Genomic DNA, 10,437 nt, shown 5'->3' on the forward strand with positions numbered 1-10,437 from the left:
AAGATGACAATCCAGAACAGAAATTCCAATTAACAGATGTCTGCCTCCTAATCATGTCAATAATAATACATTTGTACATATACAATTAATCTAAAAGTTCACATGATGCATTTTTCTAATTTTACTTTTGATCTCACATGTTCTATTCATTATATTCTGTCCAATATCATCTGATTTGGTTAATATCCATATATAGCAAAGTTAATATGATATAATGCTGGGAAAGGTGCTAGAAGCACAGCGGGAATCTGAAGAAGGAGGTCACGTGAAATTATGGATTACCTAATGGCTGGTAGGAATTCCCCTTCAGAGTTTGTGAGCATCTTGAATAGATGGCCACAGGGAACATCCATCTTTTAGTTATTTGCTCTTGGGCTGAGTGACAGGCCTCAAGATGGCTTGCTGCTCCAAATCTTTGCAGCATATCTTGACAATACAGAGCCAACAAAAGTTCTGCATCTCCTCCCCACCCTTCCTGCCCTTAACAATACAGGTTGAAAAAATGTCACTTATTCATGGCTATAACCTTTACCATTTACAGGTCAAGCTTTCTTTAAGAATTCATGTTCACATTGGTTAGCAGCAATTAACTAATAATGAACAGCTTTTCAGACAAAAACACAATTAACCATGTTGGAAGCTGCCTAACTGAGCACAGAAAATAGCAGTTTAACTAACACAATTGATGATCTGTTATTTTGCACAGGCAAAGAAGAATTTATTCCAGAAAGATTGGTTTGAAATTGGTTTGACAAATTCATGACTTTAACCTACTCCTCCCCACAGATGTTTTATTTTTGCTTTCTCCTGTTGTTCCTTTGCTAAAGAATGTCCCTTCCTTAAAGCTCTTTGGGACAAAGGATGTTTTCTTAGAGAACAACGCAGTAAAGCAAAAATCAAACAGCTTTGTCATTGTCAGAAGGCGTCCAATATCAAACTAAATAAACAACAATATTTCCTACATCAATATATCAATTAATTGCACCATTAATGATAATAATTTGCTCCTTTTAAAATGTAAGCTTGTGAGGGCTGATTACAATGATACGCTCATCGTTTGTGTTCTAGTTAAGATTAACTCTAGGAAATGTCACCAATATAAACAGCAACTTCCTATTGAATTTCAGTTCACTTTGACTTTCGTTCCACTGACAAAATGCACTTCTGAGTGTCAATAGCCTCCAAACTTCATTTCTATCACATAATTGATTCAATTGTTTTAGACATGGGGGAGTGCAAAAAAAAAATGCTGCATTTTCTCAACTGCATATGAAGCAGGGACCATCAATTTTAATCCTGTCACAGGTGTGATTTATGTCAAGAATAAATGCAAACGAGCTGAAAATTGAGTTAAATTATCATGAATTATATAGCATAAACAAATTACTTTACTTCAAAGATGGAAGTGGCCATAAGTGAACATAATGGTCTGAATTTTACAGTAATCGTAACCGTGAGGTTAATAAGGAGCAAATCAGATAGCAACTCAGACATCTGCATGTGCACAGTTACATGTAGAAATCACAAAGTTCTATCTCCTTCAGGAGTTGTGCCAAACCATTATCTCAGCAAGAGGCTGAGCCTCAAATACGTGGAACTTGAAGTGTAAAGTTGTGGCACTTACCCAATAGATAGTCACTAAATGTGCCAGAAAAAAATAGGGTTGTCCGTTCAAGTGTGAGTGAACTTTTAATGGCATGAAAGTTTTAGTTACTGCCAAACAACCTCTCTGGCACTGAAAATTTACTTCTGAAAGTGTAAAATACATTTCTTCAGGTTTTAGTTATTGCTGGAGATTTTTTTAAACCTTTTCTTTCTGTCTCTTTGGAGGTGGGATTTGTGTTTAACAATTAGCCCACACACGGTTCCAATGAGGCAGGCAGCACACAAGTTTCATGCTGCCTCCTCATTTCCATGATTTGACCTTTCAGTCAAGCATAACCCATGCTATTGGCTGTCTGAGCACTTAACTGGGGACCCAACATCAAATGTGGTTAGCATGTGCTTCCAGCTAGCCTGCACCTCATATAGGCAGCCTGCCCCTCTGAAAGGAGAGCTGCATTAATGATAAGGAAGCTGCTGCTGACTGCCTGTAGTGCAAGCGGCTGTAAAGAGAACATCAAATAGAGCAACAGCCAAGAGAAGGGGCTTCAAGGCTCTCAGATATGGTGCTGGAGGCCTTAATCTAGTAAATTAATTGGCGAAGAGAGGACTTATCTCCACAGGCCTCCAGGAACATCCTGAGAAAGGAAAGGGTCCAAGTGGCCAGGGAGGCCAATTCTCAGAGTCTGTTCCTGAGGATGACCCGTTGGTGTTTATCAATCCTTTTCCATTTGAGATCGCCTTCAAGTATACCTGCGATCTGTCTGAGAATTTGGAATAAAAAATCAATCATGTACGTTCGGTTGAAAGTCATGACTATGATCAAGTCTTGGACTCAGTACCTGTGGAATCTGATCAAGTCTTGGACTCAGTACCTGTGGAATCTGATCAAGTCTTGGACTCAGTAACTGTGGAATCTAATTTATATTTGTCAGTCAGTGAAGCAAATCCTTCCATTATCTCAGATGCTGATATGGTTGGAACAGCTGTCCCTTTCAACAACCTACAGTTACCAAAGTCAAGAATTTATCATGGTTGGGTATTATGTAAGGAATGAATATAATAATCTAGGCCAGCGTGAAAATCCTCCTGCAATGCCAAATTTCTCTAAGCTCCAGCGAAATATCTTGGCATCGAGTCCACAAGTTACAAGGGTCCATATCAACGGGGATAATAGTCATGGAAACAAAAAAACAGATGATTCTGAATACACAAATTCTAATCTGCAATCTGTTCTTCCCACAAATTATTTATCTTTATCTTCAAAGGGCTTCAAAGCAACATTAGGGAAAAATAGAAAAAGGTTAAAGCAAAAGGCTGTATATGTAAATATGTGAAGCATTCACAACAAAAAAGACAATATAGATGGAAAGATTAATGGATTTGATTTTATGGCCATTATGTAGACATGATTGCAAAGCTATCAAGGCTGGGAACTGGATATCTGAGCTTAGAAAAGATAAGCAAAATGGATAAGGTGTTTGGGGGCATGGGAAGGAGCAAGCCCTAATAACAAAGGCTGGGATAAAGATGATGGAAAAGAAAGATCATGGCTCAGAAAATCAAAATGTGGATTCCATTTGTGTAGAGCTAAGAAATGGCAGAAAACACAGGTGGCAGTAACTTAAATGCCCCCTAACAGCAGTTGTAGTGTAGGGCAGAGTTTATGGAAGTGCAACAAGGATAATATAGTAATTTTAGGGAACTTTAATATTCGTCTAGACTGCATAAACCAAATATGCAGTATTAAGAAGATAAGAACATAAGAAATAGAAGCAGGAGTAGACTATGCGTTTTGTCAAGGCTGCTCTGTCATTCAATATTATCAATGTTGTTCTAATAGTGTGCAGTTTAAATTTATGTAGACCACATTGTGAACATTAAATACAGTACACTAAATTGAAAGAAGTACAAGTAAATCACAATTTCACCTGGAAGGAATGTTTGGGGTCTTGGACAGTGAGAAGGGAGGAAGTAAAAAGGCAAGTGTTGCATCTCCTGTGCTTGTAAAGAAAGGTGCCGTAGGAAAGGGATGGTGTCTTGGGGGTGACTGTAAATGGCACAGAGTGTCACGGGAGAAACAGTCCCTTTGGAACATTTAAAACTGATTACTCCATCAGCTCTCTGCCATCATTAGACGTTTCAGTTAAAGTCACAGTATAGTAAACATTCAAGTGCGCCTGTACAGAGCTCTCCTTAATCTCACTCACGACATTTCACAGTCTTAATTCCCATGGTCATATTTTCTCAGAAATGCTTCTTCACTATATAGTGTAAGCGATTCTGTAACTTTTGATGAAAATATGAAAAATATTGATGCCAAATTCTAAAATTGTGTGCTAAACTTAGATTCTATTCATTTAATTTTACAAATTTAGGCACGCAGAATAATATATCCAGTGCTGAATAACACCTGTTTAGATATAACGATAACAGGTATACAAAAGCTTGTACTTAAAATTCAAGGTTCACCATATTTATTTAAACTGCAAAGTATTTCAATAAGAAGTGTTAAAAGATAAATCTCTTTGAAAGATGTGCATAATTGCATATAATGTGAGGCATCATTATTGCTATCTGTTTACCAAGAGCAATCACCAGTGAATTTACCACTGTCTCCACTGTGTTATTATTATCTGCTTGTGGTTGGGGAGCTAATCTGTGTGCATTTTCTGTTGCTATCCACCTGTCTGTAACAGCACACAGATGAGTGGCAAAGTTGAGGTAAACTAACAGCTACAGTACTTTTTCTTTGAGATTTATGTAATGAGAAAGATTGCATAATATGAAAATAAAATTACAAACCACAGGGCATAGCTTGTTGTATGACATTTTTAAAAAGCGGACAACATGCCATTCACTGGAGAATAAAATAGTAATTTTTTTTTAGAACAGGTTGTTCTTTTGTGATCCTAATTCAAATCGCTCCAGCACTGTTTTATAAAGATAGCCCCATGTAAGATAAGGCCACACATATTCATAGAAACATTGGAAAATAACATGACTGCCATCTTTGTTCCAAATGGTTAGCTTAAAGGTGACCTCACTTTCTAGCAGTTGGCACCAAGAGTTGTTTCCCATCTGTTTGCTATTATTTTACAGATAGTTGATGATGTATTAGTAGCACCAGGGCAGCATTGCTACACTTTAAGGCAAGTCCTCTGACATCTGACACTTCAAAGCTGAAGTTGTGCTTCATCTGAATAATGTTCAGACTGTCAACTAGAATATTCAGAAAGGCAACTAAATTCATTAAAATGATGTTTAGATTTAAGAAGAATTATAAAAATTAAAACAAAGTACAATTATTTAAAACCAATATTGACATTAATTTTAAATGTGTATTTTGCAAAACCTCCAAAATAAAGATACTCTCTAAACTGATCCAGCTCAGATTCTAGTAAAAAACTACATATCCATAAGAATATATTGTGTAGGAAGTTACTAGTATTTAGGAGACAAAGAAAGAAGCTGTCTCAGTGACATATTGGAAGTTCTTAGCTTTGGTAAGTTAAATTCCAAATTTGGCCTCTCAATCAGTATTCAGAACACATCTCCCCCTAAGTGAAAAACAACATACTGCAGATGCTGGAAATCTGAAACAAACACAGGAAATGCTGGAAAAATGCAGCATGTCTGACAGCATCTGTGGAGAGAGACGCAGAGTTGACATTTCAAGTCCATTTTGGTTATAGGGACTCGAAACGTTAACCCTGTTACTCTCTCCACATATGCTGTCAGACCTGCTGCGTTTTTCCAGCCTTTTCTGTGTTTGTTTCACATCTCCCCCTACCCAGGAAGGGGCCAAGCTAAAGAATCTTTGGCAAGCAGTCTCCTGAAATTTCTTCCAAAGCACAAAAATACTTCTGGATAAGCCCAGACTTTCAATCTGGATTTCAATTACCCTGAGAAAAGTTGAAACAAAGGTGGGAGCCTTAGGTACTTCATCCAGAGAATCATAGTCGAGGATCCATCATGATTAAAGATCCCAACTAACATGGAAATATGGGAAAAAACAAATCAACTGTCTTTCCCTGGATGATGTCCCATTAGACATATGAGTACGCTAGTACTTGAGGAGAAATCTTTGAAATCCCAAGCTTTTTATCCCATTCCTGATTCTAGGGGTAGGATTTTGGGGTGGTTGGGCAGGCACAGTGGGCAGGCCTGGGAGCGGCTGGGAAACAGTCCGCCACCTGCAATTGGCCCCCGGCCGTGATTTTGCGCTGAGGTATACATGGCTAAAGCCACACTGCAGATAGCGGAGCAAAGGGAAGGCGAGACCCACACGAAACAAATAAATCAGAAGAGCAGAGAGTTTGGGAGAGGTGAGGGGGAACTGTGGAGTAGAGCTGGAGTAAAGTACAGAAATGGGAGAGTCAAGGTCAGAGAATTGTGATAATCCGAGGTGTAATACACCTTTAAGACTCTGTGAGCAGATTGATCACGTGACTGTAAGACCCAATAACTGGTAGCACGGGCTACCAGGTTAACGTTAGTTTGGAGTAGGGTCTGTTTGGAGAAGCACATGTCATATTAATACTCTATTGCTTGTATAAATAAAGAATATGTGCTTCATTTCATATTAGTCTCTGCATCTGCAGTATATTGTAATCGACTCACCTGGCGACAGAGGAGCAGGCAACCAGTTCGCCACCCCGTAGTGGAACATGACAAGAATATAAATTTGAGGCTTGGGGGAATGGAAACCAATGTTGTCAACAAGTAGAGATTGAAGGGTTAGCTGGACATGGTGCGGGGTAAGGTACAGACAGCGGAATGTTAGATGAAGCTTACAGAGAATTGAGAATGGAAGACTTCTCAGGAGAGCAGCCAAGCCTGAAGGTGACAAAGGCATAAATGAGGGTTTCACTAGTAGATGATATGAGGTAGTTGTAAAGACAGACAATGACATAGAAGCAAAATCTGACGGGGAGGATATGGAGTCAAATAGACACTAAGGGTAAAAAAAGCTGATTCGGCCTTGTGATACTAACCAAGTTGAAGAGTTGGGGTGTGTGTTTGGGTTGAAGGCTGTGGGGGAGGGCTGAGTGGTAGGAGGGAAACTATCTTATCCAAGCTGAAATGGCAGACAAGCTGTCTAACAGCACAGAGGCAATCCAAGCGTCAAACCAAATGATAGATCGAAATATCTGAGTATTAATGCGATAGCTGACCTCATGTTTGCAGGTATTGGTGCCGGGGGGCAGAGTGGCTGATGAGGAAGATGAAGGAGTTAAGGGTTAATCTTTGGGAGCACCAGAGTTAATGGGCTGGATTTTCCAGCAGGCTCTCAATGTCAGGCCCATATGGGAGTCCCGAGCCTGCCCTTGTCAGCAGCCCTCCCACCATACAGCTTCTTGGGATGCCGCGTCCTAATTGGCCACCTCTGTGCTCAACATTCTATTGAGAAAGGTGGGCAGGCTCCTGAAGCTGCCTGGCCAATCAGAGGATCAGCGGTGTTCTGGGGGGGGGGGGCGCTGATAGCCCCACAAGAAGAGGAGGGGTCCTCAGCTGGCTGTAGAGAGGTTACAAATTAAACAGACTGGGCTGCAATCTCCGAAACCTGCGGCCTTATCCTTGGGGCATGTAGTCTCTGGCTCTAATGGGCTCCTGGCTTACCACCGGGAGGGTGCTGGACACCTCCACACATGGTGGGGGCTGCTCCAACATCGGTAAAATACCGGCAGTGGCCCAAAATGCCAGGCCCTGAATTGGACTAATTGGCTACACACCCCCATGGAGCAGATAGCCAACCATGTTCCAGGCTCGCCTCTGGCAAAGTCTCTAGGAGGTGGGAATGCATTGGGGAAGCACTCCTGATGCGGTTGCTTCTTATTTACCCAGTTGCACCTCCACTAACCCCATCCTAACAGAGCCAAGAATATCCAGGCCAATGATACAGGAATTGGAAGTGATGCCATTGCTGGAGATACATTGACCTCATCACGTAGGAACAGTCCTTTTGGCCCAACCAACATGTGCTAGTGTGTACCCTCCATGTGAGCAAATGGTTCTTTCACAGTTACCCACTCCACTCTCACCTTCCTTCAACCCATTTTCCTTCCTTTTCCTATCCAATCTAGTCCTCAATGTTAATAGAGTTCCTGCCTCAACCACTAACTCAGGAAGTGAATTCCATATCTTGGCAACTTTCTGTGTCAAGACAGTTTAGTCAAAAATCTCAATGTATTTTGTATCTGTGGCACTCATTCTTAACCTGCTAACAGTCTGCTTCTATCTACCCTGTCTCATCCTTTCAGAATTTGAAACATTTCTACTATATCTATGGGGAAGTGTGAAAGCATTCACCCCTTCAGAGAAAACCTATTGGCTTTTTCACAACCTTATCAAATTAATGTTCTGCCTCACAGAAATGGAGGGGAATGAAAGGGAACACAGCCACAATCACAGAGAAGGTTGTTCATGTCTTTGACTTGGGACCTCTTGACACAGTTAGTTAGAGGGCAGTGGGAGATTCAAACAGGAGTTGCAGAGGAATGGACATCCACCTTGGAGACAACAACACATTCCAGAGAGGAGAGAAGAGGTTGGCGATAAGGCAATTGTTTGCAGATAAAGTTGGCGGGGGCGGGGGGGCGGGGTGGGTGGGTGGGGTCGTGGGTGGGGGGGTGATGGTTAGGTCATTTTCTTTTTCAGGGGGTGGATGATTATGGCAGGTTTGAAAGGGAGAGGGAAGAGAACTAGGGAGGGAAGTTGGATGACGAGCAGAGAATACCTCAAAAATATTTAAAACAATAGAAAGCAATCCATATGTTTATTTTAAAGGGAGGATATTAGGGTTTGTGGTAACGCTAAAATTTACAAAAGGCAGCAGTGATTTAATGTAAGTGACTTGACATGAAACATTACTCAACCCAATCATTACTTATAAAGCCTGCACTACGAAATGACATATTTCCCTAAACCTTGGCTTCCTTTACAGATGTTGCTGAATCCTTACTAAAGGTTTAACTTTTCAAGATCTAATTTTACAGGCTGAAATAAACCCTGGTAACATTGTGCAGCATGATAGTCCATATTGACATGAAAACAAGGAACATTATCAAGGTGACATCAGTAAGGTGGAATAACATCACGTGGCAGATAATAGAGTGATATAAGGTCATTTTTTGGCAGTACAATTCCAGGGCTTTCATTCCACGGGATAATAATGGTACCTGGGAAAGATTACAAAGCAGTAATTTAATCAAGAGGTTCAGATGACATCAAGAACAGAAAGAGCAAAAACATTAGCAATTTATAACTGTCATTTGAACCTCCAGGATAGCTGTTCTTTTTAATAAGTAACGTACCTGCACTTTATAAACTGACTTTATTATCAAATATTTTGCAAAAAATACCAGCAGATTGCTATGTTTTGCCTTCACGTTTACTCATAAATAATTTTGAGTTCATTGTCAACAAATGGTGTGGCTATTAGATCTTAGAATATATGGATAGAATCGTCCCAGATTTGCGCTGGGTGCGGTACCGGGCATGAGAAAAGATGTTTTAACCGCTGGCCACATTGGCGTCCCCTTCCCTCTTCCTAAATTATGCAGTTACAGGAAACACAGACTTCGACTGGTCCACCTCACCTCGTCACTTCTTCATGCCAGACCACGTATTTAAACTGCAGCCACACACACACTTCTCAATGCTTGCAACCCAGGACTGCTCCGGTGAAGACATGGCCCCCAAAGCCAGGAGGAGTGCAGACCCCAAATCAGTAATGCATCACTGGGACACCTTTTAGCTGCTGCAAAGCCCTTTACCCCTGCTCTGGCCGCAGGAGGCCCATCAGTGTCACAACACCAGCTTCGGAGGCAGTGGCAGAGATGGTCAGTGCCAATGCTGCACACAAGAGGTCAGCCAATGATTTATTCAGTGCTGCCAGGGTAAGGTAATCATCTCAACAATCTCAACTCACACACTCATAAGGTATCACACATTCACTGGCATCTCACTCACTGCCAGCTCAAGGGACATCACCACTCACTCTCTCACACACACACCCTCACATCTCCATCTAGCCTCATCTCCTCTGGAGACTGCCTCCTCATCCCATCCATAACTCCACTCAGCAAACACATACACAGCTGAATCCTTCTCATTTGGCCTGGCATGTGCCTTGCTCACTCTCTCTCCATCTGTCTTTATGCAGGACAAGATCGCGCACTATCACTGGGAGAGGTCCCAGACTGGGGGTGGAGTGCTGGACATCAAGGTCCTGTCTCCGTTTGAGTGTCACGTGTAGGAGCGGCTGGAGAGGACATTGACCACTCCTGCAGCGACAGTGAGGTCAGCAGTGAAAACTCACGTGAGGATCCTGCATCACATGATCCCTCTCTCAATGCTACCCTGAGTCCATTATTCTGTGTTCAAGCACTAATAATCTCCACTTTCTGTCCGAGGCACATCTGTCACGTCTCCCTCAGGTGACCTTGACCCTGACCCCAGCACTGAGAGCACCTCGGATGAGGCCCTTGAGGGCAGCACCTCTGAAGACCCATCACGGTGCTCACCTGCACCCTTCACCAGCGCAGTGACACACACCTCTGGGGGGGGGTCTAAATGTGGAGCAGCCTCGGGATCACAATCTGGTGAGCACAGCCCACAATCTGTCCCACCGCAGGCGGAGGAAGGGAGATCCTTGGTCGCCGGCACTCGGAGAACTGCTGGAGGTCAGGAACCTGCTGAGTCCGAGTCAGATGGTGAGCCTCTGGACTCCGTCCTCAATCAGATGTTGGAGCTGCAAAGACAATCACGGGAACATCAGGGAGGGATGTCTGGTGCACTCATCAGGTTGCAAGGGGCCTTGGAACCATAGAA

The 10,437-nt window shown here is 42.1% G+C and overlaps 1 pseudogene; it reads left to right on the forward strand.

The window, feature by feature from the left end:
* Positions 1-273: 273 nt before the first annotated feature.
* On the forward strand, positions 274-10,154 carry LOC121292746 (annotated as a pseudogene).
* Positions 10,155-10,437: the final 283 nt, after the last annotated feature.

This window comes from Carcharodon carcharias, chromosome 20 (assembly GCF_017639515.1).
Source record: "Carcharodon carcharias isolate sCarCar2 chromosome 20, sCarCar2.pri, whole genome shotgun sequence".
Taxonomy (NCBI): domain Eukaryota; kingdom Metazoa; phylum Chordata; class Chondrichthyes; order Lamniformes; family Lamnidae; genus Carcharodon; species Carcharodon carcharias.